Source organism: Vanacampus margaritifer, chromosome 5 (genome assembly GCF_051991255.1).
Source record: "Vanacampus margaritifer isolate UIUO_Vmar chromosome 5, RoL_Vmar_1.0, whole genome shotgun sequence".
In the NCBI taxonomy this organism is placed as follows: Eukaryota; Metazoa; Chordata; class Actinopteri; order Syngnathiformes; family Syngnathidae; genus Vanacampus; species Vanacampus margaritifer.
In genome coordinates this window covers 12,939,866-12,953,394 of record NC_135436.1, presented here as the reverse complement: position 1 = coordinate 12,953,394, position 13,529 = coordinate 12,939,866, and the positions used below count along the sequence as shown (strand labels likewise).

The following is a 13,529-nucleotide window of genomic DNA, read 5'->3' as shown; positions in this document are numbered from 1 at the left end:
TGCGGACAACTATGTAAACACTGAGCTGCTCTTGTAAATGAACCGTTTTGCACATATTATCTTAATGTGCACCGCTTACAACCTCAGAGCACCTGCTGGAAACACACCACCTGTTAACAAACAGTTTTAGGATGCTGTAAACTTTTGGAGTGACTCGCGTTGTTGAGGTAGATATTGTTAAAATGCTTGGGACTGTGTTTGTCTGTTTCTTGAAAAACAAACTGGCACTGGCATCTTCATTTCCAGGTCTAGTTTCTAGTCTAGTTTGGGAGTTTGGCAGACTGCGCTATGCCATGCTGAGCGTTCCGGCGTACCAAGGACATTTCGATTACAGGTAGTCCTCTAGTTACGAACATCCAACTTACAAACATCTCCATAAATGCCATATTCGCTCGCAAGTTAATATTATTAAGTGCACGCAACATAATATATTACAGTACAGTACTGTACTATAGTTCCCCTCTCGGCCACAACCCCGCCGAGCAGTATCGCACCACTTGCGCATTTCAACTACCTCTCTTTCCGGCGATGCACGGCACAGTAGCCACGGCGCACGCACTCTTCATGCACCCAATATTAGCGCCAGACTGTGAGTACGTTTCAGAAGCTCTCCTGGAAAATATTTCATGAAAAGTAGCCTTAAGCCGTCTTCCTTATCGGCGTAGCCTTGCAGCAAAACATACAATATCTTTTCAGCTTCGAAATAACTTGAAGCTGACTCGGCAGTCACCATCTTGACTCGTTATACGAGCCAATCACATTCATGTGCACTTCACGGACAGTCGGAAAACATACTTTCCTGAGAACGTTACACCCAACAATGTCTTCCACTTCAGCAGCCTCACATGAACTCACTAACTCCTCTAACCATCTATGTACAGTAAGCATGTTTCTTTTGTTTTTATTGCATTGTACTGTGAAAAAATTAAATTTGTATTTTTAATTTAATTTATGTACTGTATAGAAAATATATACTGTATATAATTTAATTTGTTTCATTTAAAAAATATATATACATATTTTTATTATTTAAAAAAATTATTTCATAACATTTTATTTTCAAACAAAATTGAATGTTATTAGACTTACAAACAAATTCGACAATCTCTCGGAACTCATTGTGTTTGTAAATTAAGGATGACCTGTACGAGCCTCCGGCGCACCTTAACGATTCGATGACAGAGTAGACTAGAACTTAGACCAGCTAAAAGCAGGTCACACACAGAAGCACGATTGAGGGAGGAAGGCGTTCTCCAAGTACCCACATCACTGCGGCCAACTTCATCGACAAGTGGCAATCTTCTTGCTGATCCTTATAAAGGTACTTTGCGTGTGCTGATCGCCTGCATGGACTCCATCGAGTCTGTTAATTTGTCACTGAATACAAAGAGAATGAGGGAAATGAGGGAATCCACTTCGATTGGCCGTAAGCCAAGTCAGCTGTGTTTTATCCCACAACTGCACGCGTTTACAAAAATACCCTGAAGAAAACTTCACCCATGTGCGTAGTTAGACCATGCTTTGTGCTAGACTTGCGTTGAGAGGTTCCATGTTTATGAAAATACAGTATTACCACGAATAGAATGAAAGGGCATCGACATTTGAATTAAAAATAAGACACGCTGAAAATGTATTCAAAATGCTTATGTTATTATACCTGACCTCCGGGTGTTTGCATTATTGTGTGTGGACTCAGAAAGTGTCAAATGAACTCCTTGAACATTGCTGGATTAACAGCACAAAATGGGCAATTGTGCCAGACGTCCTGGAGCCTCTAAAAGCTTCACATTTCCTCTGCTGTTATTCATTTATTGTCATTTAGTAGCAACAACCTTAAAGGATCACATTTAGTTGGAATAACAACAACCCCTAAGGTGAAAGTTGATTTGTATGCCATGCTAATATTCACTATTTCAGTAAGATGTTTAAACCTAAATTATGAACGTTTGTCATCCAATATACAGAAAACCAAACAAGAATCAATGGCAACAGCAAAATCTGTTGTGTGGCATTGGCGGTGATGATTTGGCAAATGTTTAAACCCACATTCTCATCTCCACTGCGTATCTCATAAATTCATGTTCCTTACAAATGTGGCATCTTTTAAAATGGCAATAAACAAGCTAATTACAAATACAAATATAAATAATTTACCTCACACAAATGTCCTTACTTTTTATGCTATGTTTGCTTGTTGCTAGGCAGATTTCATAGGACTCAATGGCAAATTGGCATTTGCCAGTTCTACCCACTAGGCTGCTTGAATGGTAAACTGTGGGGCTGACAGTACCATGCCTTTGGAAAGACTCCAGAGCACCACTAAGAATTGTGAAATAACATAATTTATTCTCAGTAATTGTGTAATTGAATCACCGCTCTCTATTGAATATAAAATACATATTGGAAGAAAAGAACAGTGTTCACGTGTGGCGCTGCCCCCTGCTCTGAATGCATTTGCCATTGTGTGCGCCTTTGATTTGTGTTATGGCTTTTGTGTATTTTTTCTGCTCATAGCCAATGGCAACCATATACACGGTATCAGGACAGTTGAAATAGCCTGAGGCAGCCATATAAAAACATAGCACGGCTGTCATTTCTATTGCTGTAGTGGTGTCACATTCGGAAGGCAATTTTAGACAGCTTTAACTTGCTGTTGTTCGGTGCATGATTGCACCCTTTTCGGACTTTTATATCACCGCTATTTGTCTTTCTGCCTCTGTCAGTGGCAGCATTGCCTGACCATAAATGTGCCTTTTCTGACAGTGAATGCGAAGATAAATGACGTACTCATTGTGTTATGTCAGTGGATAAGTATGCAAATGTTCCATCTATCTTTCGGAGTCTCATGTGTGTGTTCTGCTCACCCTTCTTTTCCCTGTGCTGGGAGGTCTGTGATGTGTATTTGCTCTCCATTAAGTTGAACAGCATGAGGCCAGCTGCTTGTATCTGAATGCGTACCCTCTATGCATTAATGTCCTTTACTGATTCTTGTTGTTGTTCTTGTTTGTGTGTGTGCGCGCCAATGTGCGTTTGTGTGAGCATGGTTGTTTACAATATGTGTGTCGAAGTTGTTTATCCTTTTCTGAGTGGATCCGAGCCATGCCATCTCACCGCTGGTGGAAATTGCATTTTAACCGTCGCATACCACTTTTGTCTTGTTTTGATAGAAAGTAACAAGAAGTGTGGTTCTTTGCTGAAACTTGCAAGCATCATGTTTGCTTCAGTATTTCCAGTGCCTTACACGCCAGAAGCACAGACTTATATACTTGTTTTTACTGTATGTGTATAAAGGCACAAGCTGTGACGTTTTTGCTGTAGAGACACAAAATAATGTGAAAACGCAGTGGAGAAATCAATTCAAGGGAGGCTCCTTTAGCAAGTAGGACGAAGCTGCGCATACAAGTCGTGACTACATAAACCAAGATTCCTTGTGAATCAAATCAGCGAAGAAGAAGAAAAAAAGAAGACGAAGAAGAAAATAGCGAGCATGCGCACAGCGAAAAACATTTACCCGATCTATCGAGGTATTCCGAACGCGTTTATATGAGCAAGAATTCCAGTTATGAAAGGAGTAACCCAGGGGTCTTATTCAGGTTTTTAAAACCCCGAATATGAGCTTATTCAGGGTTTTGCATCTGTTTACATGGCCTTACAAAACCCGCATATTGCCAATATTCGGGTTTCAAAAGGATTATTCTGTCTGTGGATCTCACTCTGCTTCGTCTGTCCTTCCTTTTCTCAGTCTCTCCTTTGGTCTTTTGAGGTCTCCCTGATTTGTTGGAGTTTAGATGTCTCTGGGGTTGGTGAAGGACTCTGGTTAGTGGCCTGGTGGGTGGTGTCTGGTCGGTGCTGGATTTCACTTTCCTCTCTTTTCTTTGGTCCTTCCTCGGGTCTCCTGACAACCTCACGACTCTGGCCGGAAGTGTTTGGTTTAGGTGAACGGTATGGGATTTTTTTTAATAGGTTTTAGGTGAACTAATGAATACACACACACTCGCACGCACGCACGCACGCACGCACACACGCACATAGACATACTCACCCACATACAAAAAAAAATAAAAAAATATATATATATACTGTATATATATACTGTATATATATATATATATATATGAAGGAGAGCAATGATGACATGTCAAATCGAATGAACAATACTGAGCTCTCCAGAAAAGAAAAAAAAGGGAAAAAAAGTAAGTTTTATTTTTTAGTTATTTTAGTGAGCTATTTTTATTTCATTACTTTGCGTTTAAATCTCCTTAACTGTGTTTTTAACTGCTTTTAAATGTTGCACTTTTAATTACAGTATGAGTAACGTTGTATATGAAATGCACTATAAATAAATTATTAAATATATATATATATATATATATATATATATATATATATTATTTTGCAAATAAATATGAGTGCTATTCACACAATTATACATTATTTAAAAACTCTTAATTCAGGCAAAACTCTTAACAGAAGACGGGGATATATTGACAGAAAGTTTCATAATCTTCTGTCCGCAAATGTCGGCAATCATTTTCATGTGCACACCCCGGGCATCAGCAGTCAACACAGACCCTTGACAGGCAAGTCCTCTTTTGTTCGATGATATATTGATTTACAAGGCCATCGTAAAATTCTTGGAACAAAAATATAGGTATACTATACAAATCCTACAAAGACCATTGTTATTATCCATTGTTTAAAAACAAATGTCCCCAGTATTATAACTTTAAAATACATCATGTGAAGTGTAAGTAATGTTTGTGTCTGCCATTCTTGGCCATCTTACACACTTTTTCCCTTGTCCTGTATTCTCCTCCTGCAGTTTATATATTTTCTTACTGACTCACTGGTATTTCCATTACCCGTCACTCCATTTTTCCTGTACCAATGTTTAATGACTATCTTTAAACTGCTCGTGCCCTTTTTCTGTGTTTTACCACTTTTGTAATGAGGAGTTATCCGGGACCAAAGTATGGTATTGAAACATCAATATACTGTATGTATTCAGTTGCACTTAAAGCTACACTCTCTTTGCCGTAATTACAAACCGAAAAAATATGCTTGTTGGCATGTGTTTGTTGACAATACTCAGCGTTGTCTCAGGGTGTAATGGATAGGATCGCATTGTCTCTAACAAGTGTCCAGAGACCCCTCAAGACAGCCCTGCTCAGGGGATTGAAAGCTCTATTTTTAGTCTGCAGATTCATTTATTCACTCTCCGTAGCTTGCTCTCTTTCAGCGATCCGTTTGACATCCATTCACTCGCTGCCTCTCCTTCCCTCCCTCTCAATAGTGCTCTGTCCCTTTCTGCAGGACCTTTTTTGCTCCAATGTGCTTATCAGCTAGTCTGAAGTAGTGCGGTGATTTGTGAAGAGACATATTCAATGTCCACTGGCAGGTTCTTTTGTACTCAGTCAGTCAGACTGGGAGAAATCATGCGAAAAGAAAGCTCAGTGAAAATGAACACAATTTGATATGGTTAATGGGATTTCAAGTTAAAATGAAAATGTAGAAATTAAACAACCAGGGCATTCACTCAGTCAAGGACAATAGACAAAATAAATAAATAAATAAATAACAGTTAGGTTAAAGGCATACTCCCACTAAACTTCTTTGCTGTATTGTTGTAACTTTCCTGATTTGGTTATCTATGTTAGCAAATCACATCCATACACTCCAATTAGCCTGACATAAAATAAAAGTTATTACCCCCCACTTGTTGTCCATGAGTTTTAGAATTTATTTTAAAATCTTAACATTGGTATTTAAAATGCTCAAGCATCAGTCTTGTATCAGAGACTGTTATGAGCCCGTGTTGAGATCTTCTGGGGCGATTCTACTAACAGTTCCCCAATGGGGCCAAACTTGTTACTAAAGGAGACAGAGCTTTTGCTGTTGGTCCCTTAAGGCTTTGGAACTCCCTCCTGGGGAGATCTCAGGTGGACAAACGAGTGTCTGCTTTTAAATCTTAAGACTCACTTTTACTGTTAGGCATTCTCTTGGTGTCGGTTTGTTTCTATTTTATTGCACTTTCTTGTATTTTCCATCGATATACTGAGCCTGTTCTTCTTTCTCATTACTGTCTGTTTTTTTCCCCTTGTATTTTACTATGTTTGAATTGCCTGTTTTAATGTAAAGCACCTTGTAAATGTGTTTGAAAAGGCACTATACCAAGTAGTTATATTACGATTGTTATGATTTTTATGATTACTGTTATTATTTTCATACCCCATACCAGATGACTTTGGGCAAGAGGTGCGGTAATGCTCTGGTCTGGTCATTAGCCAATTGCAGATTATCATTATGCGTAGTACATAATAGTAGCTGTAGTAGTAGTATTGTGTGCAGCAATTATGTGACACGGATCTGAGCACTCACGCTAATCAAATGTATCAGACTTCAGGTGTTTCAAGAGTTTCAAAAAAAGGCATGGATGCCTATTTGTGAGTATGCTGTCTTTATTGAAAAATGTGATGTATTTATGTATTTCTTTTTTTCAAATTTAAGACATGGGTATAGGGTTTACTAGCAAGTAAAATGAACAGGGTGAGTAGCCTTTTCATCAAATCTTGCTATCTTCACCTTGAATTCAGAAAGTGTCATGTTTTTGTATTCCCCATCTCCATGTAGCTTAAGGTAATGTTGATTTTGTTTCGCTAGCAAGCTAGTTGTGCTGGACTAGAATTGCTCAACTTGGCATTGCAAATCATGCAGTTAGGAGTCTGACTCCCATCATTCAACTCTGCATTTATAGAATACTTAAAACTAGGTCTCTTTTCTTAAAATGGAATTCAGGGGCAGCAGATACAAAGAAAACAGCAGAGGCCCCAGAATTGAACCCTGTAGAACGCCATACGTTCCATTATACATGCAAATTCATATTACACATATTCGTCGGACCACTTTCTTTTTTTGTTTGAGCTAGCCAGTATTAAGGGATTACCATCATAAATATATCACACAACGTACCATCACAATTGCCACAAGTTGACTACGGAGCGCACCAAATCTAGGCCATGCTATGTAGCATGATCACCTGCAGCCAATAATGGCCAAGCGGGGCGTATCATCCCGAATCATTTGAGACGGTCTGTCTTGATGTCCACTGAACCCATAGACTGACTCACTGAACTCACTGCTTTATGAGAGCATAACAATTTAAACAGTACATTGATTCCAACAAATATCTTTAAAGTCAGGGCTCTTTGTATCTGGGCATTGGTGGATTATACTTGATATAGACAAATCTTTAACATTAACATTTTAAAGCCTGCTATACATCTTTAAGGGCTCCCTTAAGTCTTCGATTCTACGCTTCCATGAGACTAGGCTACAACTTGGAATGACAACCCTATCATATCATACTTTCTTTTCATCCATCTATTTTCCATACTACTTGTTCTCATTAGCGTGGCCGGTCAACCGAGTCTTATTTGGCCAAGAGGTGGTGTACCATATTAATCTTTAACTGACATTGTAAACGTTGTAAATGGCTGCCCAATGGCTCCTGTTACTTTAAAATATTCTGTTCTTGCAGTGGAGCATTTCTGCTCCGTCACTTTAGTGCGTGGAGCATTTCTGCTCCGTCACTTTAGTGCATGCAGCATACAAGGTAAAATACCTTTGATTAGACATTAAGTGCAAATTATAATGTAGATGATATTACAGTAAGACTCAAAGAAGCCTTTTGAGTAATATCTCATTGCTTAACTTTTACCTGTAGCACAATCCTGGCAAGAGTGTATCTTTTTTATTCTTCTATTCTGGTTCCTACTATTTCCTTCTGCAGCAGTTTGCAATTCGGGAAGACATAAGGCAAATATTTTGCCCCTAAACCAACCTGGTTGCTATGGGTGCAAAACAATGACACACACTTTCCTTGGCTGGGACCGTGCAAATGTGCCTGGGATGGGGAGAATTTTGCTTTGTGGCTGCAGTCTAACGCTTTCATGAATCACTTATTAATATTCTACTAAGTGAAAGCGTTAACAATGAGCAGGTGATTATGAAGTGATGATTCACGTTAACTGTAAATTTATGTATTCACGTGTTGCCGGTGTGGTTACAAGATGTCCCAATCACAACTACAGAACACTTCACTAGGGAAAGAAAGAATGTGGGCGAATACACTTAATGAGGTGCAGGTGACATGAACGGACGAAAAAAAACAGTTGGGGAGTTTGGCTGACACTAAAGTAAAATGGTAAACTGGCTAGCAGCAAAAACTACTCCAATACAGGACAAGCATTTACTCAAGAAATATTAATCAAGTCCATAAACAGAAAAAGAGCAGTGTCACACGTCTACAATACGAGCATTAACATCTGAACTACTAAAAAATGCATCCTGTACGTACTGAAAAAAAAAAAGGCTGTTTGGTGGAAAACAAGGTCTATGTATGGTGGAATGAAAAATCTGTGATTGGATCATTGTGATGCCTGCGTAGTGAGTTGTCCCTCACTTCCATAGTACTGGGGGTAGTAGATTTACAAACACCCTTTAATTTACATTTTTACATTAAGGAAATTTGCAGTACTACACTTTTTTTTTTTTTTTTAAATATGTCATTTTTGCAGATGATACGAATTTGTTTTGTTCTGATTTTAAAAAAAAAATAATTAGAGAATTAGAAATTCTTATGTTTTGGTTTGATGTAAATAAATTGTCTCTTTATATATATATAAAAAAAATTTTTTTATGGAATTTGGAAATCAGAAAAAATAAAAGTGGGTAACACGCAAAAAAAATTGTAATGTTACTATTGTATGAATTTTTGAAACAAGATTTCTTGAAGGTATGATAGATAATAAATGAACATGGAAACAACATTGTTACATCAAAATGGAGAAGAAATAGCCCCGCACAGCACAGAAAAAGATCCACTGGTGCTTGTGGTGTCAGGAAAAAAATTCTGAAAAAATAAAAAGATCCACCGCACACAGTTGAAAATTGAGCCACAATTTATTGACTTACATAACTAACGCATTTTCGCCCAGGGCTTCATCCGGCTATGAAGCCATTTTCAAATGTGTGCGGTGGACCTTTCTAGTTACATCAAAGTTAACATTTCTAAAACGATAGCAATATTTAAGTCAAGACATTCATCTTTTCTTACATATATTTTATTATTATCAATATGATTTAAGACTGTACAAAAAGCTGTAAAAGGAATTAAAAGGAGATGTGTTTCTGTTATTGGAGTTAAATATTGGAATGATACAAATATAATTCTGAACATTTTGGATTAACTTTTTTTTAAGTACTTAATGTAAATTTAAGGTAAATCTTCAAAGTAAAAACTGTGTGAATATCTCAACTTTGCTTTCACAGTAAAATCAAGCCAAAGTCAACACTTTGCCAGAAGCTAGCACGAGCACCTACAGAGAAACACAAGAATGGTCAAATGCATGGAGACGGAAGTAAAAATTGGTGACATTGGTGTTTATTCTGATGAAGAGTTACGAACACGCTACCGCTTAGTAGTAATACAATGCCAAGTCTCATGCTTAGTCAAAAGAGAAAGAATAGAAACTTGTTTTTTAAGACGACTTCTAAAAATGGACAGGCTTGCCCAACATTTAGTGGGAGGTGATTCCAAAAAGAGGTTACCTGTGATGTTTCTTGTTTGCTTTCACGTCAGTAATCAAACAGACAACAACACTGTGAATAGCGGCTAATTATTTAATTTTACTTCATAAGTAAATATTTTTTAATTATTTTTAATTTAAAACAATTACAAATATTAGTAATAGTTACAAATATTAGATAAAAAAAATACGCACATATTAGGTGTATGTAAATACAAAAAGACAAATAATTCAAAACTATTATATCAAAATATTGCACAAAAATACAAATCAGTCAAAAATACAAATTTGTTAGACAAAAAAACACAAAAATATAAGAAACTAAATCAGACAAACATATGCTATATTATATGCTACAAAATATTGGCAAAAATATTACACAAAATATTCACTGAAAATACACACAGTAGAAAAAAAATTATTATAATGAATAAAATAAAATATTAATTATTTCACAAGAACTACTAAATTACTTCAACCATTTATTGAATAAAGTTTTTTTCGTCAGCAGAAGTGTTCCTGCTTATTTTTTTGCGCCGAGTGCCAGGGGTCATCGTGCACAGTTTGCATGTTCTCCCTTTGCCTGCATGAGTTTTATAGTACTATACGGTTCCATCCCACATTTCAAAAACATGCATGCTAGGGTAAATAGCAGGTTTGTATGCGACTGTGAATGGTTTGTCTATTTGTGCCATCGCGCAACTGGCTGAGGACCAGTTCAGGTTGTACCCTGCCTCTTTCCCCAGCAACACCTGGAATAGGCTCCAGCACGCCCGCGACCCTGCTGAGGGTATGTGGGGAAAAAATGGATGGATGAAGTTAACCTGGAAATTTCTCTAATTAAATTGTGTTAAATGTATTAAATGACTACAGTACATTTTATGTAGTCATTAAGGGCTGTCTGACAGTATTATTTATATTGAGTAACAGGCCCCCGCCCGTCCTTAAAAGCCAGCATCAGCCTCTTAAAGTGCTGATTAGAGCTGTAACTGTCATGTCTGATATGTAATGTTTTACACACACGCATACGCACACACACCGTCTGGAAACAGCCCTCGTCTCTTTCCATTTCCTCCGCTTACATTTTCATTAACGAATTAGAAGAACTACCAGTTGCATAATTGGCCAGTCAGCATGAGGATCAGGCTTGTTATTAAGCTTCATAAGAAAAATTAGATCTAAATGGAAACAGAAGCATAGTCAAAGCCCAAAGGACAAACTTCATGGTCATGGTTCACACTCTGACTCTATTTCCTTAAATTAACCCAATTTGAACCTACTTCATAGCTTCATTTTTTCTTCGTCAGTGTGTATCTATTCTCATGATGATAATAGGTCCATAAATGGCAGAAAGAGGAGCAAAATAATATAAATATCCCTGAATGCGGTACAGCAAATCTCTAGATATCTAAAACTGACCACCATATTGATATACATACTTGTTGGAGGGACGATTCGACTGGTGTTGGTCAGCATGCAATGGACAGCATAGTGAATATGTGCTTTTTTCTCACTGTAGGCAGCAAGGAACAGTACAGGCATTACAATATTTGCATGCAAGGTCGAGTAGTCTCCCATGCACTTTCCACCGCCCACGCAGAGTGCTTATTTGGCTTTTGGTGATGTACAGGTCAGATGAGTGCAACCTGAGCATCCATACTGGAGATGCATTGGATACATATTGATTTATATCTACTTACAAAAGAGGTGTGGAATGTGAAAAAACAAAAAACAAAATTACTGTTCAAATCACATGGAAAAAAAGAGATATATGTCACAAATGGGCAAAAATATCAAAATTGACCTGAAGTGTGAAAATAGCCTTTGTCACAGAAATGGCAATAAGCTACACACAGTGGCACTACAAATAAGCATTTTGGTATTTGGAACCTTTCTAAATGCTAAATGAATACCTGTCAAATTGTCAAATTATTATTATTATTATTATTCTTGTAGAATTTTTCATACGGGTGGCGTACATTTCTACAATGCCATGCACTTGTTTTACATCAACAAGGGGATAGATGGTGAAATGAAGTAAAAAATGTTGTCAAATGCTGGAAAAGCGCTAAAGTAGTTGATTACCTAAACTGATTAAAAGAAAGTGGGTGAATGAATATTTCAAGTAGAATTTCTGGCATGGGCTTACTTAAATTCAAATGGTGACCTTGGAGTTGGCTTGGCATTCACCCACAGAGCCAAAACTCACATTTTAAAAAGCGGTTAAGATGTTAAAAATCTGCATGTGTGTACTTAACTTGACATAATTTACTTTCACTGTGTTCTCTTCCTCACAAAATGTTTGTCATCGCTCGCTGAACCGTCGGTTTGTCTAAGGTTATTTCATCAGTGAAGGTCCAAATGTCACTGACAGGAGGTGCTTATCTTTCCACACCCTCACAGCCATAGTTGCTACTGAAAAAGCACGAACCGTTCTGAAGAACTAATTGGTTTCCAAGTTCCATTTTGGACACTCAAGAAGAGTTTGGCATTCACCAACATATGAGAACACACACAACCAGACAGGAAATACTGACACACAATTAAGTTGAATGCCTAAGCAAAATACAGTTGTGCTTGAAAATGTGCATACCCTTGGGGAATGTATTGTAAAATTTTGAGGACAACTGTAAATATACAAAAGTTAAATGTCACTTAATGACACAAAAATACTCACCAAAATTTACATGTTCATTTCTACTCATGTCAACTTCAACCTCTGAAAATATCAATGAAATGAAAACATCAGCCTGTTGCCACCTAGCAACTGCAAAAAAATAATAATTAAAAAAAATCCTTTAGTTGGTTTTACTTGTTCCAAGTGCGAGGGCAGTGGATGTGTTTGCCCACCCTGCGTCACCTGGGACAGAACACCCCCAAAAAAACCTGCTCCAGGAGAGGCTAGCACCAATTGCCACAATGCGCTGAAATGACTCAGACACAAGGAAAGGCAGCAGTGAATGGAGCTTTGTTATTGGCATTGACTCCTTCTTGTAAATGGCTTTACGTACATCTGCCCTAAGATCATTCAGAAGCTAGAAAATTGCTTTTCTGAACAGGCGATGTTATTGACACACCAACCACATTAATTGTTACACAGAGCCTTGCCAGTTTAAACCTGCCTTTCAGATGTTAGATATTTAAAAAATATTTCACCACAATCTGTCTCAGGGATTCCAACGGCACAAAATGAACTGTGTGCCAATTTCACTCTTTTGGAAGACGCAATCCTGAGTGTGCCCAGTTACTAGATCTGCTTCCACATCTGTCAACCTTTCGTAAATTGGGCAAGAAGTCGCCAGGTGCTCCAAGGAATTAAATTGGGAGCGGTGTGACATCGTTCATAAAGACTCATGCACTATTGAGAAAACATTTGCTACCTGCATCCGCAAAGAGAGTCATTGACTGCTCATTTGAACCAAAGACATTGTCATTAGGGGTGGGAATCTTTGAATGTCTCACAATTCGATTCCGATTTTTTGGGGCATGCGATTCGATTCAGAATCGATTATCGGTTAAGAACAATTTTTTTTTATTCAAAATGATTTGATTGACAATGATTTTTGCTTCAATTTATAGATGTGCAAAAAAACGTAATGATCTATTCCAGTCTGACTCGCTAATGCTAATTAGCGCGCTACTCGCGGCACTTTTATCACTCAAAAGAATGGCTCCACGCTTCAAAAAAAAACAACTTTTATTGGAATAACTTGATCGTGACTTTTTCCTTCTACTTTCTAATGTGGCTACAACTTAACTGTATCAGACCACGTGGAACCACACTGCCTCTAAGTGGCCAAATCGAGTACAACATGAACAGCGCTCCCAATAAAGGCACACAAACAAAGGCAAGACAGTATAAAATAATTTAAATAAAATCAAATTTGGGACATTTAAAATCGATTCTGAATCGTACTAAATGAAAATCGATTTTTTGGGCAC

The 13,529-nt window shown here is 37.6% G+C and overlaps 1 protein-coding gene across 3 annotated transcripts in view; it reads left to right on the top strand.

Moving 5' to 3' along the window:
• Window positions 1–13,529, top strand: part of rap1gap2a (RAP1 GTPase activating protein 2a) — a 99,987-nt gene that overhangs the window by 54,934 nt on the left and 31,524 nt on the right. The gene's annotated exons all lie outside the window — the stretch shown is intronic.